The sequence below is a fragment of the Puma concolor genome, chromosome A1 (genome assembly GCF_028749965.1).
Source record: "Puma concolor isolate L17-30 chromosome A1, mPumCon1.1.hap2, whole genome shotgun sequence".
Classification (NCBI taxonomy): domain Eukaryota; kingdom Metazoa; phylum Chordata; class Mammalia; order Carnivora; family Felidae; genus Puma; species Puma concolor.
The window spans coordinates 201,251,337-201,276,573 of NC_141667.1; the positions used below are offsets into that span (position 1 = coordinate 201,251,337).

A 25,237-nucleotide genomic window follows, 5' to 3' on the forward strand; every position below is an offset into this window, starting at 1 on the left:
AGATTTAAATAGGGGACTCAAAGTCAAAAGTCTAGGTAAGCTATACATGGAAAATGATGTTTGTACCAAGTAACTAAACAAGTACTATGGTAACAAGTAACTGAGATCAAAATTCAATGGTCAATAACATCAGAGTCCAACTTACTGGGACAAGAGGACTACAGTTAAAATGTACTCTACTATATTCAATTTCTCATAGACACAGTCTCCCTGAATCTTGGCCTCACTATTCTCAACAAAAGACCATCAAATTAGCCATGGAAGAGGAAGGAAAAGGAGATTCATAGATTGGAGATGTTTTCTGCATGCATCTGGCCTGGAAGTGGCTCAACACTATCACTCAATTTCCATTGGTTGGAAGTTATCTCATGACCCCACATAGACACCAAGTACCAGGGATATATATCCTCCTTTGAGCTACTACCCATCAAAGCTATAGTTATCAAATTCTTTATTTTCTGATTCTCCCTTCTGTCTAAAAATGTTCTCTTACAAGGGACATGCTTTGTCATACGAATGGGTTGTGCTGAGGCTTTGAGGGAAACTAAGGGAAATGGAAACACACAAGAAAATTAGATTTGAATATTGATGTCATAGGTGGGAGACTTTCCTGATTAAGACAAAATAAAATATACATTTTACGTATACATCATTGAACATATACAGTTCTAATTAAAAGACATTTCAAAGTGAAAGGATTACAAAAGAGACTATGGAGAAATTTATTCTCAGACAAGGATTTTTTGAGTTGTAAAACACAAATTATCTTGTGCCAGAATGTTCCCTACGATAAAGATTTTTACTTTAAAACACTATTCTCTTTTTAAAAACTCCTTTTGAATCACGTATTTCCAAATTAAATGTGATTTCAGAATGATAAGTATGGAAACTGCAAAAGCTCTCATTATTTGGCCTGGTTTAAAGATGGAACTTGAGATTTGTATTAATAAATATAAATTAATCCCAGATTATTTCCAAGTAGGTATTTTGAGTGTGCTAACAATGTCTAAACAGCAATTTAGAGTTCATTTAAAAGCCGTAAGCAGTGTTTTATGTTGGCTTATTCACAAGTTTAAAGGTGTGAATGTCTTTTCCTGAAGGATCCTCTAACATAGCACCTGCCGCAAATGTTCACTTTATCACTCTTGCCAGTGGCTGTACACGCAAGAAACTAATTTTTAAAATTTATTTCTAAATCCACATTAGAGACATTATCTCACTAAGCTTCCCCAAATCCCTATTATATTTATATTACTGATGAGGTAAGTAACACAGAGAGCACTAAAGGACTTTTCCAAGGTTATATGTATAAAAATGGTGCAGGGACCATCCCCCATACCTTCAGATGCCTGGTATAGCAATCCTATCTCTTAGCTTTGCTTTAGTTATTTTGCCCAAAGGAAAAGGTGTCCTTTTATAACAGACACCTAAACTTTTCCCAGGAGGGGAAACACTTTAATAGCATCATTTTTTAAAATACTGGAGCTTTCAAATCCAACCTTCTCCATATCCTCCAGGAGAATACATTATCAAATGTCTAATCTCTCTCTCCTGCCATCAATCACTCTTCTGACCCTCGGCCTTTGATCCCATTTTAAACAAACAATGTTCCATTCTAAACAAAATAACTACTAAAACTTCCCTTTGATCCAGTTAGCCTTTATATATAGCATTACTTCTTCCTACCATTCCAAAAAGGAAATGAACATGTAGTTGAAGTATACACTATATATGTTTATCACTCTTATTCCTTGACGTCTTGTATTGAAATGGTCTTCTAGGTTGAGTCTGAAATCTCTTTTGGAAGCTACTATTAACCTCTTAATAACCAGCATCCAAAGTTTCTATCCATTTTTTTATTTTTTCTTTCCATTCTCTTTCCTTTCTTGTTCCTCCTCTCCCTCCTCTTCATTATCTCATTCTCTTCCTTCTCTCCATTTATTTCTTTCTTGAATGACCTTCCTTAAATTTGGAAACATAATACTTGGACACAATGGAAATAAAATATTCAACCATTTATATTAATATTTGTCAGATGGGTATTATCATAATTTTAGGTAATATGGTTAACCTCTATCAATTTTTGTGATGTATGATTTAGTCCTGATTGGAAAACAGATATCACTCTAGATATTTCAAGGAGGGAATTAAGTATACAGAATTGGAGGGGCACTTGTGGTTTGGGGTCCAACATATGAGGTGCTTAGTAGTTGTCATCCATGCACACAACAAGAAAAAAAGAGATGAACAAACTGAAAATATGCAACTCTTCTTTGATCTGTAAGAGAATTGAGATCAGGGAAAACTTCTGTCCCCAGAGTTGAAGAGACAGACAGACAGAAAGAAAGAAGATAACAATTTATGGAGGTTTTCTGTTTCATGGGAACTAGGACCAGGGAAAGAACACCTAAACTATAATTGGTGAATTGCTAGAGGCTCAGTGTGGACACGTTTGAGAATCAAAGTCTCCAAAAAGTCCCAGTTTTAAAGAGGCATTTGTACTGGCAGCCAGCCCAGGCCCCTGTGGCTGCTCAAATGGAAGACACCAGCCTATAAACCCCCAGGCCTGACCCGACTGCCATGTGCGCGCTTGAGGTGAACTCTTCTAGCTGTGTACTTGAATATTACTGGCATGGCTCCTATCACTAGCTTCTACTACCATGGGCATGCCCATGTGAGATACTGCAGCCACTGAAGTGTGAACCTGCAGTCTAAGCCCCTACAGCTGTGTATGGGCTCAGATTCAGTCCTATGTCCATTTACTGGCCTGCACCACTGGGCAACCTATAGCTAGCCCTTTAGCTGTGCATCTTGCACAGTCCAGCCCAGCTCCCAACACCAGCCTCTACTGCTGAACACAAACCCAAGGGGAGACCCTGCAGCCACAAGAGTACACACTGACTGCTAGGGCCTCCAATCTGATTGTGGCCTGGATCTGGCCTTGGCCCTTGTGACTGCTTGCACCACTAAGCTCCCCTCCAGCTCGTCTCCCAGCTGTGCATCCAGCACAGTCAGACCCCCATCACTTACATACACATACAATGTTCCTATGGGAAGACTATGTTGCCACAGGAGTGCACAGACATCCACGGTTTCCACAGCTGCCTGTGGGCTCAGAGACAGCCCTATCTCCTCTCACTGGCCTGCATCATTAGGCTTCCTCCCAGTTAGCCCCTCCAACTATGCATCTGTACATCACTGGCCTGACCCCTTTCACTGGCCTCCACTGCCATGTGTGTGTTCATGGGGAGACCCTGCAGCCACAAAAGTGCACAAACACAGCAAGGGACCGCGCAGCTGCCAGCACACCCATAACTGATCCTAGCTCCACCGCCGGCCCTGGCCTTCACCACTTTGTGTGTGTCTGCAAACAGTCTCTAACACTACAAAGGCACCTGCAGCTGGCCCTTCACAGCTGAATATATGCACACCACCAGCTCCTGCCACCACCACTGCCTGTCCTTATCCCTAGCACCTCATCCTAAAGATGCCACTGAACACCCCAACAGCCCTTGAAGCCACTGTGGGTCTCCCAAAGAAGTCACAAAGGATTGAGCAGTTGTCAATGTGGTGAATATATACAGTGGGATATAATGCCATTAAAATGGGGAATAAATTGCCATTTGTGACAACACGGATACATCTCGAAGGCATTATGCTAAGTGAAATAAGTTAAACAGGGAAACACAAATACTGCCTGATCTCAATTATATGTGGATCTACAAACATCAAACTCACAGAAACGAAGAGTAAAATGATAGCTCCTAGGGGCTGATGGGTGAAGGAAATGAGGAAATGTTGGTCAAAGGGTATAAACATTCAATCATAAGATAAATAAGTTCCATGGTTCTAAAGTGCAGCATAGTGAGTACTGCTGACAATGCTGTATTGTATACGTGAAAGGATGAGAATAGAGCTTTAATTTTCTCACCATAACAACAACAAAATTGTAATTATGTTAGGTGAAGGATGTGTTGATGAACTATATTGCGCTAAGCATTTTGCATCATATATGTGTATAAAATCATCACATTATATACCTTAACATTACACAATGTTATATGTCAATTATATTTCAATAAAACTGGAAAAAAATTTTTTTAAATCTTACCGTGCAGAAACTGATGCAATCCTAATATAGTCTTTAGCTTATTTAATCATATTATACCAATGTTGATTTCTTAGTTTTGATAAATGTACATGGTTATGTAAAATGTTAACATTAGTGGTAGCTAGGTAGAGAGTATACAAGAACTCAATTATATTTCCAGCTCTTCTCTAAATCTAAATTATTTATAAAAAATAAATATCAACCCAAAATTAAAAAGAAAAAAAAAGAAAGCAAAACAAAACAAGAGTTCTCTAGGGACACCCAAAGATAACAAGAGAGACAGAAACCACAAGAGCAAATTTTACCCTCTTATACCACAGTTGCAGCAAACAATAAACACAGCATAACTCTGAGCGAGATAAATGTAAAACCGCACACTAAAACCTTTTTATCTAAGTGTTTAGCCCAGTAGATTCTGTCCCACTTTCAACAACAACAACAGAATTACAAGGCATACTAAAAGGCAAAACACACAATTTGAAGAGACAGTGTGAACATTAGAGTTGTATATAAACCCGTTTTTAAGTTTAAAGGATAAAGGAGAGGAAAGTAGGCTGGATAATTTACAAAAAAGAGAAGAGGCAATACAAGGATTTGGCTGCTACTGATACCCATGAAATCTACAGCAGCTGCTGCACTATATAAATGCTTTTGCAACTACTATTTGAAATGGTACTGGGAGTTTTAGCCAGTGCAAGTAGACAAGGCAATTGGAGAGATAATAATCAGAATGGAAAAGTTATAAAGCTTGGTGGCAATGAATAAATTGAACTTTGGGGAAATGCAAAAAGTACATGAGGAAATTACTGCAAATAATAACAGAATTTAGTTACATAATAGGAAATACAATTACCAAGCAGATAAGGCAAAAAAAGTGTGAACCTCAGTCCATAGTTTTATTGTTAAAAGTTGTATTTGTATTTAAAAATATATATCCTTCATATATTTAAATGTATATACAGATAAAGCAAATTAATAATTTTATTAATGCTCTTCAGAACCAAGAAATGAGTGTAACAGAAGAAAAAACTAAAGTATAAAACCATAATTTAACTAAATCCCTTACATTTAAAACTTTAAATATCATTAGAGACTCATTTTCTTTTAAAAAATAAATGTTTACTTTTGCCCACGTAAAGACCAAATACCAGTAATAGTTCGGCAGAAACAAGCGTGACTAATGCCTAGACCCAGTGTCTACATATATTCTCCACTTAAAGGACACAAGGCTTCTAAATGAAATGACAAACCCTGGGTCTTGTCGAGATGTATGAAATGAAACTGTAATGTCTTATGCCACAAAAGCAAATAAGCTTTCAAAGACAGATTGAAGTGTTCACTTGGCCAAAGAAGAGGTAATTGGGGCACTAAAAAAATGACTAACATTGATTCAAACTGATTGAATATGTAAAAATCCAGTTTTACCAGGGTCAGCAATTAGGTCACCAACATCATTTAAAATGCCAAGCAAAGGGAAATAATTAAAAGTTAATCTTGTATTTTCTGAAATAACTATTACTGGACTGGAAATAACTATTACTATAACAACTATGTTGTTACATAGCCCTCTCTGATGAGAGAAATTCCTTTCTACAGAAGTCCACCTAATAATTGTGGAAAGAATTAGAAAATCATAATTTTGGAATCCCTAATGAAAAACTAATTCAAACAAGTCTTCTTAATGTGCAACTATTTTATAAAATGCTTATAAAAACTTTATAATTCCAATAATCAAACAACATCACTAAAAGTGAAATAATCTATTATTATCTGGGATATGACAAAATATCAGTACATGCCACAACTTCTAAAGTGTTCCTAGCAACAACATTTGAACCAAAATCTAATTCAACAATTAGAAGTAACTTTTAATTCTTACTCAGGTGGATAGGGTGAATAGAATTGCAAGTTAACACCTCAAGGGGTCAGATAAACACTTGAAATCTTCACACAAACAAATCAAAATATGAAATTTGTAACCATTTTGTATTTTGTAACCATTGGGAAATTTACATAAAGTAGATATCAAATGATGCTAAGGAGTTATTTTTAATTTTGTTATGGTGATATCACTGGTGCTATGTAATGGCCATTTTTTAAGAGATGTCAACTAATATAGAAGGGCAATGACATGCAGGAGATTTGCTCTAAAATATTTCAGCAGCAAAAAAGCTAACAAACACCAAAAAAAAAAAAAAAGTAGCTAAAGCACCAAATTACTGATATGAGTTGATCAGTTTGGGTGATGAGTCTTTAGAAGTTCAAAAACTTCTCTCTAGTCTTGCATGTTTGTAATATTTCATAGGTAAGAAATTAAAAGCAGTGAATAAATAGATGAATGGCTTAAAAAAGAAAAAAAATAGGCTGGGAGAGAAAATAGAACAAAGAGTCACTATTCAAAATAAGCTTTGGAGAAAACAAATACAGAATAAGATCAATGCCAGGAATCCTAAAGCTTACATTCAACTAATAAAAAATAGCAATAACAAAGTCTGGAGCAAGATAAAAGGAAATTTTATTAATGCAATACAACCAGCTGCCCACTGGACTTCCTATGCTGAGAAGAAGTAACAATGATAATTTCCAACAAGTTAGAAAAGTATAAAGCTGCTGTCTGGATAGTTCTCTTGCCAGGATCCAGGTGCTGCAGAATAGATCCTGAAGTATCTCCAGATAACCCCAGGAGACCAGAGGAAGACAAAATTGTAAATGGAAAGCATCAACTCCAGTGTAAGCCTCAGGATAAATTCCTAAGTATAGGTCACAGAAATTGGAACTATGAGAGAAGAAATAGCCTATCTGGGACAAGATTCATGACAATGACACTAGTTGAACGATAACATCTAATAGGAACTTGGAATCTAAAGGCTTTGAGATCCAGAAAAGTGGAGATACAGACCAACTGCCATGCATCCATTCACCCTCCATAGTCAGCAGAGGAAGACTACTTCTCCTAGTCTTAGGTGGACCATGTTTCTCCAAAGATGAAATCAAGTGAAGATTTATTTTTCATAGCATTTAAACAAGCTAACAATAGAAGTAAAACAATACCAAGAATTAAAAATCCTTTCCAGCTACCCTTGACACAATTAAAGAAGGATTCAAGGTCCATCAGATCAAGAGACAATAAAGGGAGATACTTCCAATATTCCAGGCAAAGTGTTGAGCAGGAGATGGTGACCAGGTGTGGATCCTGTAGGTCCCAGAGGACTTGAGTTGACATCTTCTAGTGAGGGGGGTATTACAACTCTACAATGGGATTCCCAAACATGCAGGTGTAACAACAACTTCACTTACTAGAGATACTAAATGTCAGTTCAAACTGCTTCAGAAATATATATGGTGATGTTGTTATTTTTTCTGTTTAAAGCAGTATATTTTATTGTTTTGTTTTCAAGTTTATTGAGGTATAATTGACAAAACTGTAAGATATTTAAAGTGTAGAATGTGATGGTTTGACATATATAGTGTCAAAGGATTCCCCCCACCAAGTTAATGCACGTATATAAGCTGACGTTCTTAAAGGTCCAAGTAACTGTAGGTGTCATAATTTCCAGGTACATACTTTGGATTCAAAGTGTGATCTACGGTCCCAGCATTGGTATCACCTGGGGATTTTTTAGAAATAATGATCCCTTTATAGAACTATTGAATCAGCAACTGCATTTTAAGAATATTCAGAGACAGTCTGTAGATACATCAAAATTTGAAAAGAACTGTTGTAGAAATCTGTGGAATTAGGAGCTAGATTACTCTTTGTAAAAACAATTTACCAATCCTATTAAAATAAGTTAATTAAACCAAATACACTCTTAGTTTTCAAACACAGAATTTATACCCAGGTATATACATGTAGCACATTACAAATAAGTTGTATTACCATATTTTTACTTTAAATTCTTCAGGTTCCAACTAACGACTGACCAAAGAGAAAATCTCACTGTCGAATAGCATTTGATTTGGAGTCTAGGACCCAAAATTAATTTGTAAATTGGGATCCTAAATACTTTACTACGTATACCATAACTAGCATATAAATATACTATTAAATATACTACTGCAATAAAATCTTACATTTCAGAATAAGAAAACACAAATTTTCAAATGCAAAAAGAGAAGGAGAGAAGAGAGAGAGAGAAAGAGAGAGAGAATGAGAGAACAGGAAATTAGGCATTTTGAAAAACCAAATGAATTTAGTACAAAAACTAAATAGAAAATTTGATAGTCTCAACAGAGAAATTAAACACTTAAAAAATTATAGTGTCTCTAATATCCATAAAATAAGAAAAAAAGACATTATGTGGTAGGAATAAACAGATTTGTGAAATTTTAATATATTTTTCTAAATTTGGGAGAAAAATTCAACTAATGAACTGAGTAATACTATGAACATAGATAACAATAGAAATTTGAATCTGAGGACAGAAACTGAATATTCTTCCAAAATGCAGGTGATATGAGCCAAAACGGAAAGTGTTAATGAAAATGTAAAATGCTTGATGATTCAAAATTTCTCTTATCCTTCTTTACAGGCATTTCACAGGGAGAAAAGTGAGATACCTGAGATGCTATAAAAATAAAATAAAATTGTAACTGAAAATGTTCCAAAGCAGAAGAAAATAAATCAATTAAAATAAAAATCGAAAACAGCAACAAGTATAGAAATGTTTACAGGAAGAGGAAAATAGTTATCCACAAAGGAAAAAAGAGTCCAGTTGGCATCAAAATTTTCAGAAGCAACTCTGGACACAAAAAAACAGTATCAATTTCGAGTTATTTTTTGCAAGCTATAGAGGCTAACACTGGCTTTCTTAAACAAATAGGGGATTGACTGGAGTGCTGCTACAAGTGGATCATATAACTAATATCGGTATAGATGAGTAGGTTCAGAAATTAAAAAAATAAATAAAGACATTTCACAGCTTACACTGCAGAGATAATTTGGTCAGGAAACTACTGTTACCACTACTGGGTGCTGCCCTTGCTGAGGGCAGACATGAACAGGGAGTTCCAGCTTCTCTGTCATCTCGCCTTCAATCTCTCTCTCAATCTCTGTCTCTGTCTCTGTCTCCCTAGCTTCAGTGCTTTAGGAAAAACAATGTACTTGACTGATGCTTCTTCTGACGCTTTTACCTTAACTATTAGTGGCTGATGAGAAGAAAAATTCCTCTCATTATGATCCTACAGGTATGATGCAACAAAGCATCACACTAACATTATGAAACTTGGAAAGCTACCCCAAATACCAAGAATTGCCTTTTATCACTTGATGTTGTGATACGAGTAGAACCTCAGGAATCCCTATCGTCCATTCTTCTGTGTCCACAAGCTCAGTGCATGACAGAAATCTTAACTCCTCTCTCACCACCAGAATTAGTCATCTCAGAGAGTCAGGTAACTGCATATCTTGCGTAGGACTCAGTCACGAGGATCTTCAAATACACAGGAGGCAGGCTGACCTTCCAACAATAGTGGAAGCATGTTGATTCATAATGAGAGCACTTCATTCATAATGAAAGTATATTGTGATTCATAATGAAAGTACTTCTCTTTGGGGTTCTCATAGCATGATATCAGATTCCATAATCACAGGGGAAAATGGTAAAAATTACCTAGTAAATATTAGTGTATATTAGTGTCAGCCCCACTTCTAATATTTGTTCTCAAATCTATGAAATTTGAAAATGGGAAGAACAGTAATCTAGTTTATTAGGTCAAAAAGTATACAATATCCTAAGGAACAGTTACTCTTCTGAACTGTAGTCTTCTAGCATTTCAATAAAATAGAAGGCTGTATTTTCTGGCTGATACAGCGTTATGATAAGACAGGTATATCACATGGCATCAACTCTTTATTTCTTTCACTGCAAAAAGAGTTTTTCTTCAGGAGCACAGTTGTACGGTTTAATAAGTTTTAACAGATCCAGTAAACATACCGATACAATTAATAATAGAAATATGATGGGTAGGATAATGTGTCCTATGTCTGATCCTGCTGCCCCCACTGTTATAGGAAAGGTCCAAGGCAATTAATTTGTTTTCCATCTATTCTTCTTCTCCCCAATATTTAGTACCTGGAATGACAGTAGCCCGGTCCTCAACTAATTTCTGCTTTAGGAAAAAACTATAGGAGTCAACTCTTTATGTGAATGTGCTAGAAAACGTGAAGTGTAGGTTATTAAGATAGAAGGCCATCTCACTTCTGTCTGATATGACAGACTCAGCAGAGGCTATGTTTCTGTCACTGACCCTAGGTTCCTTCTTTTAGTCATTCATGGACCCAGCCTGGTCCAGTGATGGCTGTGTGAATGCTGAAAATTTAAAACTGTGGGCAATATTGAATAAGGTTGAGGATACTGAAGTATAGGTTACAGCTAGTAAAACAGGAGATAACAAAAATAAAACAATGCATATGAGAAAACAAGATTAAGGGGTCAGATAATTTTTTTTTTTTTTTTTTTTTTTACTTTTTAACAATGTTTATTTATTTTTGAGAGTGAGAGAGCAACAGAGAGTGAGTGAGTGGGGAGGAGCAGAGAGAGGGGGAGACACAGAATCTAAAGCAGGCTGCAGGCTCTGAGCTGTCAACACAGAGCCCCATGTGGGGCTCGAACCCATCAACCACCAGATCATGACTCCAGCTGAAGTTGGACGCTTAACTGACTGAGCCACCCAGGCACCCCTCGATAATTTTCTTTAAGCAATAGTTCTTACGTTGGCCTGAAAGGTGGCATCTTCCTTGATGGGTAATTATGTTTTATACCATTCACTGTGGTGTCCCTAAACAGAGCCTGATCCTCTATCCTTTTCAACAACATTGTAAATACACAAGATTTTATAACTAAATATATTCTAATTTACAACAATTAAAATTAGTTGCATTTATTGTTCTGAATTTAGAACTCATACAGTAGATGATATCAAAAGGGAGTTAAAATGTATGGAACTGACTAGTTGTCAGTGGCAGAAGGCAAAGAACTCTAGTTATTTGTTAATCTGTGGCAAAATATTTCACAAAACTGTAACCTGTGTTATTCTCAGTGGCGGCTCATGTTGCCAAGAACCTGAGCATTACTAGAACCATCCCGTAAATCTCAAAATGTAACTGTGTGTTGGATTCTGCTTTTGACTTTTACCAAATTATTGCAAGAACTGAGGCTCATTATAACAGGTGGTTGTGAAGACGCAGCCTTAGCAGGAAGTAAGACTGAAAAAATTTTCCCAAGAGACTCAGTAGAAGCCTGCCAAATCAAACAGCCAACTATCAGATATCAGATGCTACCTTTCCACCACAGCCTGTAATTTCGATGCCCTCAAGTTTGCTACCATAAATCTAAGAGAGAGGAAAGGGCTCAGCAAAAATGCATTGATAATAGACAAAGTCAGATTCAGTGCTTTGTCTAGACAAGGTTTTCCATGTGTTCCCTTGCCCATCTAACTGACTGAAAGAAAACATATCCAAAGCCAAATCAGTTTCTAGTGATTTATATTGCCAAAGATACCACAAACCTGGCCTGAAAAGCACAGTGGCTGTTTGATTCCTAAGGCAAACTCTGGGCTTCAAACCTGTACCAGATGGAAGCTGGCCGTGAAAGCCATACAGTCACAGTAGACATTGAGCAGGGAGACTATCCCCAGTGAGCAGAGCCAGAGTCTACAGAACACAATGAGACTGAGACAGGAGTCAACCCAGAGAGTAAAACTAGTGTTTCTACAAGTAATTTACAACACTGCCAACATAGGCATTTTTCAAAAGTCTTGCTCAACAATATTTTATAACTCCTGTGGATCAGGGACTGCCTGGAATCCCTGATTCTTTTGTTTTGTTTTCTTCTTCTTCTTCTTCTTCTTCTTCTTCTTCTTCTTCTTCTTCTTCTTCTTCTCCTCCTTCTTCTTTTTATTGTAGTGTAGTTGACACACAATGCTACATTAATTTTGGGTGTACAACATACTGATTTGACAAGTTTAAACATGATGCTATGCTCACCACAAGTGTAGCTACCATCTGTCACCGTACAATGCTATTGCAATACATTGACTATATTCCTTATGTTGTGCTTTTTATCCCCAAGACTAATTCATTCCTTAACTGGAAGCCTGTATCCTGCTTGCCTTTACTTATCTTGACCATCTCCCCATCCCCCACCCCTCTGGCAACCATTTGTTCTCTGTGTTGACAGGTCTGATTATGCTTTTGTCTTGCTGTTTATTCATTTGTTTTGTTTTTTAGATTCCACATATAAGTAAATTCATATGGTATTTATCCAATAATTCCACTACTGGGTATTTACCTAAAGAAAACAAAACACTAATTTAAAAGCCTACATATATATATATATATATAATATATATATATATGTAGGCTTTTATGCTGCTCATACAGCACCAATGGATACTGGCTGTGAATTTGTTAGATTATAGGTCACCAGACCACAAAATGCTACATCCAAAATGATAAAGTCTACACCACACTTAGAAATTGTAGACCTGGATATGGATGTGATAACTATTAGACTTGAGTTGCTTCATTTCAGGGAAGTTGGAGTTTGTGTTACTGCTAGAGGCAAGTCTGAGCATTGCTATGCCACACGTAATGTCCTCTTTTTCAGAGTACAGATGCAAAAGCATCTCTGAGTTTTAGGTATGTTACTGAGGTCAGGTTTTTGGGAGTCAGATTTTTGGGCCCAACCACGACAGAACCAATGCCAGACCTGAACGTCAAAGCACAGTCGAGGCTTTATTGGGGCAATAGCACTAGCTGAAGGGAGACACAACACCAACAGAAAGTAGGCCTCCCCAAACAAAGAGGAGGTCCTGCTTATATAGAGGAAGTCCCCACTCAGTTTCCACCCTAGCACAATGCTAATAAGGGACAGAAAAGTGACTTGTTCTGATTGGTCGATATTGGCAGGTGAACTCAAGGAGCTCATTGTTTTTTAAAGCTAAGGTCTTTGAGGTTTGTGGAGCCTCTGTTTCTTCCATGAACAAGATATGGCTGTGGCTGTTTTTTGTAAGTCTTGCTTATATATTGGCCACAACCTGGTTTTGCTTGGTAAGAGAAGAGGTTCAGCAAAAACAGCCAAGAGGAAGTGCCCCAGGTATATAATGTTTTTCCTTAGGGGCCTGTTCCCATGGTCCCTGGCTGTTTAGGGAAGGCATATGGTGACCAAGGTAGGCAAGACTTGCTTTCTCCACTTGAAGCTAAAGATGTCAGTGTGGTAAGTACTTGATAATGAGGATGTAAACAAAAATGATAGTTTTAACATTACTGTGAGAATTTACGTGACAGAGATACAATTATACTTTTATCTCATTCTTCATCAATGATATGATAATACTACATGTATTTACTCTTAATTCAAAACATCCTTGAAATGTTTTTTTAATGACTCTCCTTTCAAATTTTGCAGGTATAAAACTGTATGTCAGCAAAAAGTGACTGACAAGAAGAAAAGAGTTAAACCTGAGAGACCTAATGCATAAGAGAATGTTGGAGAGATTTTATTTTCCTTTGTCACAGATGGGAGAAATTTGAAGAGGACTAATGGTTTAGAGAACATTTCTATATACTATAAAATCTGGAGACCTGCCCATTAGAATCTGTATCTGTGCCCATAAAAGATCTACATCTTGAAATCAAAGCATCTGTCTTATATTTGTGTTTTATTTACGTAGATTAATCCAGCTAATAAGCTAGATCTAACTAGAAAACTCTTATATATGCCTTTCTTTGTTCTTAATAGATGGAAAGGTAGAGGACTTTCTATGACAATATTATGTCGGGAACATAAAGTATGCATCTTTGAAACTGGACGTTCCTTGCAAGGATAAATGTCTTTTTAAAATCTTATCTTTGCAAAAATGCAAAAGGAAAAGTCATTTTTAACATCTTTTTAAAGGTGTTTTGAATTTAGAGTAAATGCAATGAAGTATCTCCATAGCCCTGATCAAGGAGAGGGATGAAAGTACAGGCATATGTCTGTCACTTAGCAAATTCTCATAACAGTGTCAAACCTAAATCTGGTGTAAAAAGGACTTGTATTTATGGTAGGAACTCTGCAAACCATTAACTGTTTTGTGTATATGTATAAGCAGCTCAAAGTAATTTGTGGTAAAAGCACTAATGTTAATAAATTTCCATATCTTAAAAGACTTACTGCCGGTAAATTTGTGGAGCCACTTAAAAAATTTCAACCCAAAGACAGTTTTATCTTCTCCTTACTTGTTTTCTCTTTTTCTCTCTATTTCTGAGCTTAGAATATTTACTGTTTTGCTTCTACTCAACTCAGCCTCTATTTCTGCAGACGGCCTAATGAATACATAAGCACCACATAACTATGAAAAGTTAAAATGGAGGAGCCAAAACCAGGCTAGTGAGCAAGGCAATTGTACTAAATCTACCTTTTCTGTAATATTCTGGCAGCTCAAAAATTTCCCGACTGGAATATTTCTTTGAATATATGCTAATTTTCATAGAATGATATGCACTTTAGAGGATGTAAAAACAAAGTTTGCTCGTATTGTAGGTAGATACTCCAAGTGTGCACATATCTGTCTGTTAAGTATCTGCACAGAGACCTGTTATTAAGACCAAATTTGCAAGGAAACTTTGTTATATGCTTGGGCATAATAAGAATTCAGACACTTTTTTTTACCTATTATGGAAAAATATATACAAACGTAAAAAAATATAAAATGGTACTGTACCAAAATAAAAAACAAGTCTCTGAAATGATCCTGTGACTCCTAGATCTCTTCCTAAAGGAAAACTCTTTTCTGATTGGAGTATTCACTTCTTTAAGTGATCACTCCATAATATACATTATATGAATTTATATCTACTTTTCATATAAATGTTTTTTTACTCTCTAATGTCTTTCCATTTTGGAAATTAAAAGTTTAACTCACTCATGCCATTTTACTATTGCTCACTTTTTTTTTAATGTTTATTTTTTATTCATTTTTGAGAGAAGAGAGAGAGAGAGAGAGAGAGAGAGCAAGGGAAAGGTAGAGAGAGAGAGGGACAGAGAGAATCTCAAGCAGGTTCTGCACTGTCAGCACAGAGCCCGATGTGGGGCTTGAACCCACGAACTGTGAGATCATGACCTGAGAGAAAATCAAGGGTTGGACACTTAACCAACTGAACCACCCAGGCACTCCTATGGCTCACTTTCTATATTCATATTATTAACTTTATTTAGGTAGAAACTAATTCAAGTCAGTTAGTTAGTTTAAATTAGCATACTTTTATATTGCCTGGTTTCAAATCCTGACTAAAACTCTCTCAAAAAATATATACCTATATTAGCATATATTCATTTTGAGAAAGTTACATGACTTTTATGTTTCTTAGCTTTATAATCTATAATGTCAAGACAACTGGCCATATTGGAGGCAGTTATGTGATTATGTGAGAGAATGCATATAAATTAGTTAGAATAATACCTGGCACTTTTAACTACATAATAAAATTATCTAACATTGTAATCATTTTGCCATTAAACCTATAGAAGTATACAAATATTTCCATGATAGGTACATTCCCACCTTTTGTTACATATATGTTAGACAGTATGATAAGCCATTGCTAACATCTTTTGCCTTTTCCACCTAATCTCTGTGTCAGACAAGATGGTTTCCAGTTACATTCAAGTATAAAATAACTTTTTCAATTATCAAAGTATAGTAATTTAATACTTATTTCTATAGACATAATTAGATCCTCCATGCTTTCCAGATAAATTGACCCTCAAAACTGAAAATCTTTGAAAATATTATGTTTACAGCATTATGGCTATACTAACAATGTTGAATACACAAACCAAATTGGGAGTTAGAATTACATTATCTTCATCATGGCTTCATTGCCTTCATTCCTGCCGAGTTGAAGACAAAACATCTAAAATCATAATTTTAAATACATTATTTTTAAATTTTCCCTTATTCAAAATCAGGTCCCAATTTGCTTCATAAATGGGCCATACTCCTTTTAAATATTCTCATTTGATATTACTAGTATTCTTTCTTTTGTTTTTGCATATACAATGAACAAATGTCTTTATCCTAAACACATTGGCATTCCTCTATATTACACTATAATCTCCAGAGACTTTCACCCTCCTGCTTTTCTCTGCTACAGCTGCTTTCTAAGACTGTGTTACAGCTAAATCCTGGGAGTTTATTCATTGCACTTCAGTCATAGGTCAGTATTTGATTTATATATGCATCGTATGCCTTAATTTTCTTGATTGTCTTCACATTTTGCCTTATTTGCCTTCACAATTGATTCCTATTTTGGTTGTGTTGAATTAAAATTTCCAAATCAGGGACACCCGGCTGGATCAGTTGGTAGAGCATGGGACTCTTGATCTAGGGGTTGTGAGTTCAAGCCCCACATTAAGTGTGGAGTTTAGTTAAAAATAAAATCTTAAAAAATAATAAAATAAAAAAATAAAAATTCTAAATCATTCTGTATTAGAAAGTTGAGGCATTTCTCCATTTAGTTATAGAAAACGTGTAGACAATCTGATTTGCATTTTGTGGTGGTTAAATATATTCTTCTACAAATCTTTAAAGCTTACAATTTTATTCTTATAGTTTTGAAATCTCCATGAGAATATGCTTTTCTATGGGCATTTTAAATATAAGCAGCTTGACATTCTATGAGCTATTTTCGTTCGGACACTTATGCCTAATTGCAATGCTAGAGTGTTATCTACTGTTATCAATTCAAAATTGCCTTTCCCACTGTTTAGTCAACTCTTTTTTTCTTTCAAAACTATTATTAACATTAACTTCTCTGACATTAATTTTTGACATTTTACTGAGGTGCAATTGACACCCAAATTCACCCAAATTCACACAGGTTGTACAAGTTGTACAACATGTATGTTTCTGTGTGTGTCCATGGAATATCACCACAAAGTAATGAATTTATCTATGACCCACAAAATTCTCCTTTCTGTCATTATAAACTAGTTTCCCTTTTCTATATTATTATATAATTACAGTTACATTGTATACATTCTTTTATTGTCTGGCTACTTTCCTCAACATAATTGACTTTCATTCATGTAGTCCTGCAATCAGTAGTCATTTGACTTTTTTGCTAATATCATCCCACTGAATAAGATTCCACAAATTGTTCATATATATAGCTGTCAATTTCCATCTGGGTTGTTTCCAGTTTTAACAATTACAGATACAGCTTTTCTGAATATTCATGCATATGTTTTCATACAGACATGATTTATTTAGTCTTGAGAAAATAACTAAAGTAGATATGTTAACTTTTTAAGAAACAGACTATTTTCCAAAGTCATTATAACGCTTTTCTATTTTTTCCCTTCATTCTTTCCTTCCTCCTTCTTTTACTCTTCCTCTTCCTTCTCCTCCTCTTTCTTCTTCTTCCTTCTCCTCCCCCTTTTCTCTCCCTACCCTATCTCTCTGTCTCTCTGTCTTTGTCTCTACTTCTCTCTCTCTCTTTTCCTTTCTGGTGGTTATTGCCTCAGCTTAACTTTCCAGTCCTACAACTTACATCCTATTGCCATCTTAACGACAAAAGTTTTAATCATAAATAGTTTTGTTATTCTCAGATAGTGGTGTTGTTTCATGGTATTTGGTTCTTATGTGAAATGTATGCATGTGTGTGTTGGAAGGACTAAATGACTTCTCAAATTCCAGTATATACATTTATTATTTATGAATGCTATTCTACTCCTTCATTCCCTCATTTACCCAGTGTTCACTTTCTATAAGTTTATTTTTGTCATTCTTTGATTTCTTTCCTCCCTTCCTCCCTTTCTCCCTTTCTTCCTTCCATCCTTCACTCCTCCTTTCCTTTCTTTCCCTAAAGAAATGGAGCTGTAGTGTGTTTTTGTACGATAATAACATCTTTACCCAAAATTGATTTCTTTTGATTATCCTTATATGATTTATTAATTTTATTTTATACTCATACTCAATAAAGAAGAATTGAGTTAATAAAAACAAGTAGTCTTTTTGTAGTAAGTATGTAGCACTTTTTTCTTTATTTCTGAGCAATAATAATGATATTATTTCTCAATTAATTAGGATTTAAAATATACAGATTGAAGTAAAAGCAATGTTAAATGGTTGAGTCTAAGACGTAGAAGAAAGGTATTTGCTATCTGGAGTAATAAAGTTCAATTTTATATAAACTACAAGGATAACACAAAAAGGGGTACTTAAGTAACAAAGCGAAACAGTGTCTACTTCCAAATTCTATCAAGGATCTTATCATTATTTATAAGTGTTTTGATGGACTCAATACTATCAATAATATTAAAATTCTAGGAAACATAAACTGATAGTAGTTACCTTTCACTGGTAGTCTCATAAAAAAAGCAGAAAATATGTTTTTGGTAAAAGGTATCCTGAAAATATCTCCTATACTGCTATGCTGCTGGAGCTAATATGCATTGTTTGATGTTAACACAATGATCTTACTCCTAGCTGTTCAGGAGGTTTATTTGTGGGTCTTTCCAACAAAGAAACACTATGCAACTACCAATCAAAAATAGCTCAAAGAAGAACATAAATGTCTTTATATGTTAAAAAGTTTCATGGCTGGATTTTGTTGCCTAGTTACAGGTAAAAATAACTGTCAAGAAGAACTGTCTTAAGTACAAATACTGCTGTGTCACCAATAACCTGCATTTTAGTGGCACAAAAAACCAAAATGCAAATTTCATTATGCTCCAAGATTCCATGCATGAAGAATTTTGATAAGGCATATTGGTGATGTCTTCTCTGCTCCATGATATCTGGAGCTTCAGCTGATAAGACTTGAATGGCAGGAGGTACTTCAAGAAGCTAGGTGATGGAGAAAGGGGAAGTCTCTTATACAGTTGATGGGAGTACAAACTGATGCAACCATGCTAGAGAGCAGTATGGAGGTTATCAAAAAGTGAAAAATAGAACTACCCTACAGGCAGCGATTGCACCACTAGGTATTTACCCAAAGGATACAAAAATACATATTTGAAGGGGTACGTGCACCCCAATGTATATAGCAGCATTATCAACACTAGCAAAACTTGGAAAGAGCCCAAATGTCCATCAACTGATGAATGGATAAGGAAGAGGTGGCATATATATACACAATAGAATACTACTCAGCTATCAAAAAGAATGGAACCTTGTCATTTGTAACATGAATAGAGCTAGAGTGTATTATGCTAAGTGAAATAAGTCAGAGACAAATACTATATGATTTCACTCATATGTGGAAATTAAGAGAAAAAAACAGATGAACATAGAGGAAGGAAAAAAAAAAGAGAGAGGGAAGCAAACCATAAGAGACTCTTAACTACAGCGAATAAATTGAGGGTTGATAGAGGCAGGTGGATGGGGGAAGGGTTAAATGGATGCTGGGTATTAAGGAGGGTACTTGTAATGAGCACTGGATGTTACATATAACCAACGAATCACTGAATTTTACACTTGAAATCAATTTTACCATACATGTTAACTCACCAGAATTTAAATAAAAACTTGAAAATAAGAAAATAAATTAAAAAGAAGCTAGGAGATGCATTAGACTGGAGGCATCTTTACTCTCCTTTGCATGGTACCAGAGTTGTGATGACTCCAAAGCTAGAATCAAATAGCTCTTTCAAAAGGCATTCTATATGCAGGTTTTATATTTGGTTTGTACTTCTCTAAGCATAGTACTAGAGTCCAGATAGAACATCCCAAGAGGCAGCAACCAAATACCAAGGGTTGTGATGGAACAATGCACGGACTTTTCTGACTTAGGTTCAGAATTTACATGTTAAGTTCTATTCTCTTGGTTAGGAGTAAGTTACAAAAGCCAACCAACACTTAAGAGGATTAAGAGAATTAGACTTCATTTCTTAATAGGAGAATGACAAGACCATGCAGTAAAATTAGAGCCTTATGGGATGGCTAATGTTATTGTGTACATCTTTGCAAAATAACATTTCCCACAATATTTCAGAAACATTTGACTGTTTAAGAAGAAATACATAATTCACAATACAGTTAAATATGTATTTATTATTACTTCTCATAATAGCTGATTATAGGAAATTTAATAAAGAACTATACCCATGAATAAAATGCAATAAATAAAATTTGCCTGTGTAAATTGTGGTAGGTAAGCAAAATCTTTGATTATTCTACATTCATGGATGGACCTTGAGGGCATTATGTTAAGTGAAATAAGTCAGACAGAGAAAGACAAATGCCATGTGATCTCATATGTAGAATCAAAGAAGAACAAACTCATAGAAACAGAACAATTGATGGTTATCAGAAGCAGAAGGTGAGGGAAATGGGTGAAGATGATCAAAAGGTATAAACTCTACTTAAAAAACAAATAAATTCTTTGGATGTAATGTATAGCATGGTGACAATGCTGTATTGTATACTGAAAAACTGTGAAGAGAGTGGATCTGAAAGTTCTCATTACACACAAAAATATTATAACTATATGAGGTGATAGATAAACTAAATTCATTGTGGTGAGCATTGTGTAATAGATACATATATCAAATCATTGTTATACACCTTCAAACAATAAGTGTTACATATCAATTATATCTCAATAAAACTGGAATTGTTTTATTATAGAAAGCAAAGCATATCATAAACATTTGGATAAGTTCAGATATGCTTATAATAAAAGATATAATAATCAATTGTTTTAATTAGTCTGTAGCACCAATATAATAAAAATGAATTAAACTTAAATTTCAGTAGTAAAAATAACTCTAATGGAAACCAAATATCATAGGAATAGGGAATTATTAAATATAAACACAAAAATGATTAACTAGAAAACTGTTATTTTGACAAAATAATTTAAAAGTTATTGGTTTGTGGGGCACCTGGGTGGCTCAGTCAGTTAAGCATCCAACTTCGGCTCAGGTCGTGATCTCACGGTTCTTGAGTTCGAGCCCCGCATCAGGCTCTGTGCTGACAGCTCGGAGCCTGGAGCCTTCTTTGGATTCTGTGTCTCCCTCTCTCTCTGCCCCTCCCCAAAAATGCTCTGTCATTCTCTCTCAATAATAAATAAACATTAAAAAAAGTCTTTTTAAAAGTTATTGGCTTGTAATGATAAAATACATACAAATTTAATGAAGAAAATATCCACAAATAGACAAAAAATTACAATGAGAAAGACACATAACCACATTTATAAGATTAATTTAATAACTTCAAGAGATAATTTACTTCAAAATAATTCACTTCAAAAAATTTGAAGGTTTCATTCTAATTATCTTAGTTATTTGAGAAAATATAAATAGAGAAATAATTCAAGAACAAACTGTAAGTATCCAAGAACACTAATAACTATAAACATTAAGAAAGCTTCCAAAAATACTTTCAGGGATAGGTAGTACCTATGCCATTTTAACTTTTCCAAAGTAATAAGGAGAAGGAAACTTGCCAATGGCACTTACTGAGTTAGCGTTACCTGAGACAGTAACAAAATGGAGATAGCACACAGTGGTATTACACACATTAATTTCATTTATACATATTGATGCAAAAGTTCTAAGCATGATATTACCTCATAGAGGCTATCGCATGCTAAAGGAGTTATGGCCATTCTATTAAGAAGTGGGTTCATTCATGGATAATAGATTTGTTAACACTAAGACTGTTGTTCATACATTTCACTATGCTAAATAAAAAAAGAGAACATATATTTTGATATGTGTTGAAAAGTCTGTTTCACAAACACTTCTCTCTCTGTCTCTTTTGCTTTCTTTCTCCATCTTTTATCCCTTACACTCGTTTTTAACATTATTCATAATATAAAGAGGCAGTAAGATACCTGTCATCAATATTTTAATATTGCTCTTAGAAAAGTAAAACAATAAAATATGATATTAAAATAGGAAATAATAGAAATTTGGTGACACAATGATAATTATTTGCAAATGAATAGGACTTTCTACCAAAAATATCAGAGGCAATCAACTGCAAAGCCATTAGAGATGATAAGACACTTTATTAAGATACATGCTGAATATGATTAAATTTAAATATGCTTCTCTGCAATAGCTATGTTTGAAAATGTATTTTATTTTTAGCTATATAACAGATTGTATGTTCAGAAAAAAAACTACCTAACATGGTTAACTAAAATGATAACTATTTAATGCTGTTGGAAAGCCTTTTATTCAAATACATGGTTGAGACAGAAAGAAAATAAGATGATCCAAAGTATTGTTCTATTTGATTAAATGTGGGTATTTGTAATTGGGAGTGAATAATTATTATCTAAAATAGACAAATAGGCATGGTCACTGTTTTGTGTGAGTGACATATTTACCAAAAAAATCAAAATACAAAATATAGAAAAAAATCATTTCTTCAAGCATAGTGTAGTCTAAATTACTCAAAATTTAGAAATAAATTGGGAATAATTATATGATGTTAATATCCTAAAATTACACACACACACACACACACACACACACACACACTGAAATCTATCAATTAAAAAAAAAAAGACGAGAGATTTCCCATGAAATTAGAGGTAATTACCTAGTGTAACATTAATGCCAATACCACACAAATTAATGTATTATTTTAATGAAATAGCAAGCAAAATAACAAAGTAATTTTTTACTTCTAATTTGGTAAAAAATACCATGAAAATTTTCAAATGGGGGATAAAATACATTAAAGCCCACAATATGTTTGAAAACTGTTCCACTTGATATCTAATACACAAAAAAATCTCTGAATGAATATAAATGTCAGTTGCTAAACAACTGAAGAAGAGAGGTAGATACAGTTTTCTATTAGTGTGAGCCCTGGATAAAGAGTTTCCTCAGAAATATAAATTCCCTGTGATGTGCTTTTAAACACAATAGCAGAATTTTGAAAGACAATAGTTGATATTAATAATTCATCAAAAACACCATGTAAAATATATTTTGCTTTGTTTTCTTATTCACAATATTTAGAATTCGCATTTTTAATAAAAATGAATGGTATACTTAAAACCACTTCACCATCTGTTGCCAGAAGGATTAGACTACAGTTAGCTGTTTTCTTTGAAGAAAGAGTCTGGGGATAGCAGGACAGAATGCCCTAGGGCAGAGCATCTTAAATTTTATCAAGAAAGAGTCTGGGGATAGCAGGACAGAATGCCCTAGGGCAGAGCATCTTAAATTTTATCAAGCATCTTAAATAGTATCTCTAAATCTGGAGAAAAGTTTGCTTCACTCTTGGCCTATAGCCTAAAGGCACTTTCAACAAGCATGAACTTTATCTCAGAATTCCCCATTTTACCTAACATTTTAGGGGAAATCCTACCTTTTTGTCATATAATATGTATATATAGTGGTATAAATCTTTTAAAATATTTTCCATGAAATAAAATAAATGCTACCTAACTTGCACATGCAACCTTCCAAATTTTAAGTATTAGCTGATAGGAAAGAAAGAAAAAGAAAAAATTATTTTACAGGCAAGTAAGAGAATACCATGAACTGGTCAACTGGTATTTAGAATAAACATTTCTGGCTTTCAATTAGAATTGGTCCAAACCTTAGAAATATGTGTTCATCCACAAAATAAGAAATGTGTTCATCCACAAAATAATAATGTGGTCTCCAGTTACAAAGTGAAATGATGATGCTATGGTTTATATGTTATCTACTATACAATAGGTTTATAAAATTTTATAGCTCAATCAATTATGTAGATCAAATGCAACAAAACAAAATCTATAGTTTTATTTATTTATATTAAAAAAATTTAATACTTATTTATTTTGAGAGAGAGAGAGAGCACAAGCAGGGAGAGGGGTAGAGAGAGGGAGACAGACAATCCCAAGCAGGCTCCATGCTGTCAGCGCAGAGCCCAATGTGGGGCTCGAAATCACAAACCTAGAGACCATGACCTGAGCTGAAATCAGGAGTCGGTTGATTAACCAAGTGAGCCACCCAGGCACCCCCACAAAATCTGTAGAGTTAAAGGATTAAAACTTGTACTTCTCCCTTCCTATAACTATCACCTTTCTCACATATTATTATATTTCCTCTCATTTCTGCTGTATTTCAATGTTTGGATCTTGTAGCCCATCTGTATTCTTTTACTGGGAAGAGAGACAAGTGAAGTGCATACCATAAAATATTATTTATCGGAAGCAACAAATTAGTTGTTCATATATGGTCATAAATGATCTTGAAGACATACTGCTAAGTTAAAAAAAACATTAACAGACTTACTGTAGATCCATGACAGAGTTTTATCCATGTCATGAAAGGTGAGTGCTTTCAAAACCACCTTTATTTCACCAGATAATTGTCAAACTAAAAATACAGATATTCTTTTCCTGTGAGGTTATACAAATTTTAAAATTTCTCCTAACTAAAGCACTTCTTTTGTTGCATCTCTGCTCACTTCCATTATCATCCCACCTCTTTTATTCTTGAGTTGTATTCTTCACAGTGCACTTGAAATTCATTATCACCAATTCTTTTACTTTGTACCTGTATTAGTTATAATAATGTTAAACCACAGCAACAAACAGACTGAAAACTTCTAACATATATAAAAGGGCAACTTTTGTAACTCACAGTTCATAGCAGTACTTTCGTATAACAAGGGCTTTGTTCTACATGGTAATTTAGGGATCTAGTCTCCTTCCAACCTTTGCATCTATCCAACGTGTTATAAAATTGTACCGCACCCCAGAATTGCCTAGAGGACATACTAAAACAAAGATTGCTTTGACTGCTCAGACCCTTTTTATCCCTGTATTTCTTATTTACAAAGTCAGAAGTAAGCCTGGGAACTTGATTCACCTATGTTTCCAGATACTTCTGATGCTGCTGCACACTTTTGAGAATCCCTGTCCTGAGGTGTTGTCTCTGTTTACATACAGCTGGGGGAGATCGGAGATAGAGAAAGCACAATCATTCCTTGTATCCAGGCTCTGAAGTAATAATATTTGCCGATGTTATTCACATAACACAGGCAAAAAAGTTTCCATTGTGAGATGCAAGGAAGTCTCAGAAATGGCGTGTCTGTCTTGCAAGGCACTTTAGGCAGTAACTGTACAATATAGAAAATGGAGCAAACCGTGGGTGAGTCTCTCACTCTGGTCACCAAACC

General features: G+C 34.8%; 2 long non-coding RNA genes across 2 annotated transcripts in view; both read left to right on the top strand.

Annotated features, from left to right (window-relative positions):
* LOC147584715 (uncharacterized) overlaps positions 1 to 25,237 on the top strand; it is a 60,749-nt gene that overhangs the window by 13,874 nt on the left and 21,638 nt on the right. The gene's annotated exons all lie outside the window — the stretch shown is intronic.
* Positions 8,972 to 13,752, top strand: LOC147584716 (uncharacterized). Its single transcript, XR_015255870.1, has 2 exons — positions 8,972 to 9,629; positions 13,522 to 13,752. It is a non-coding gene; the product is annotated as an uncharacterized LOC147584716 (long non-coding RNA).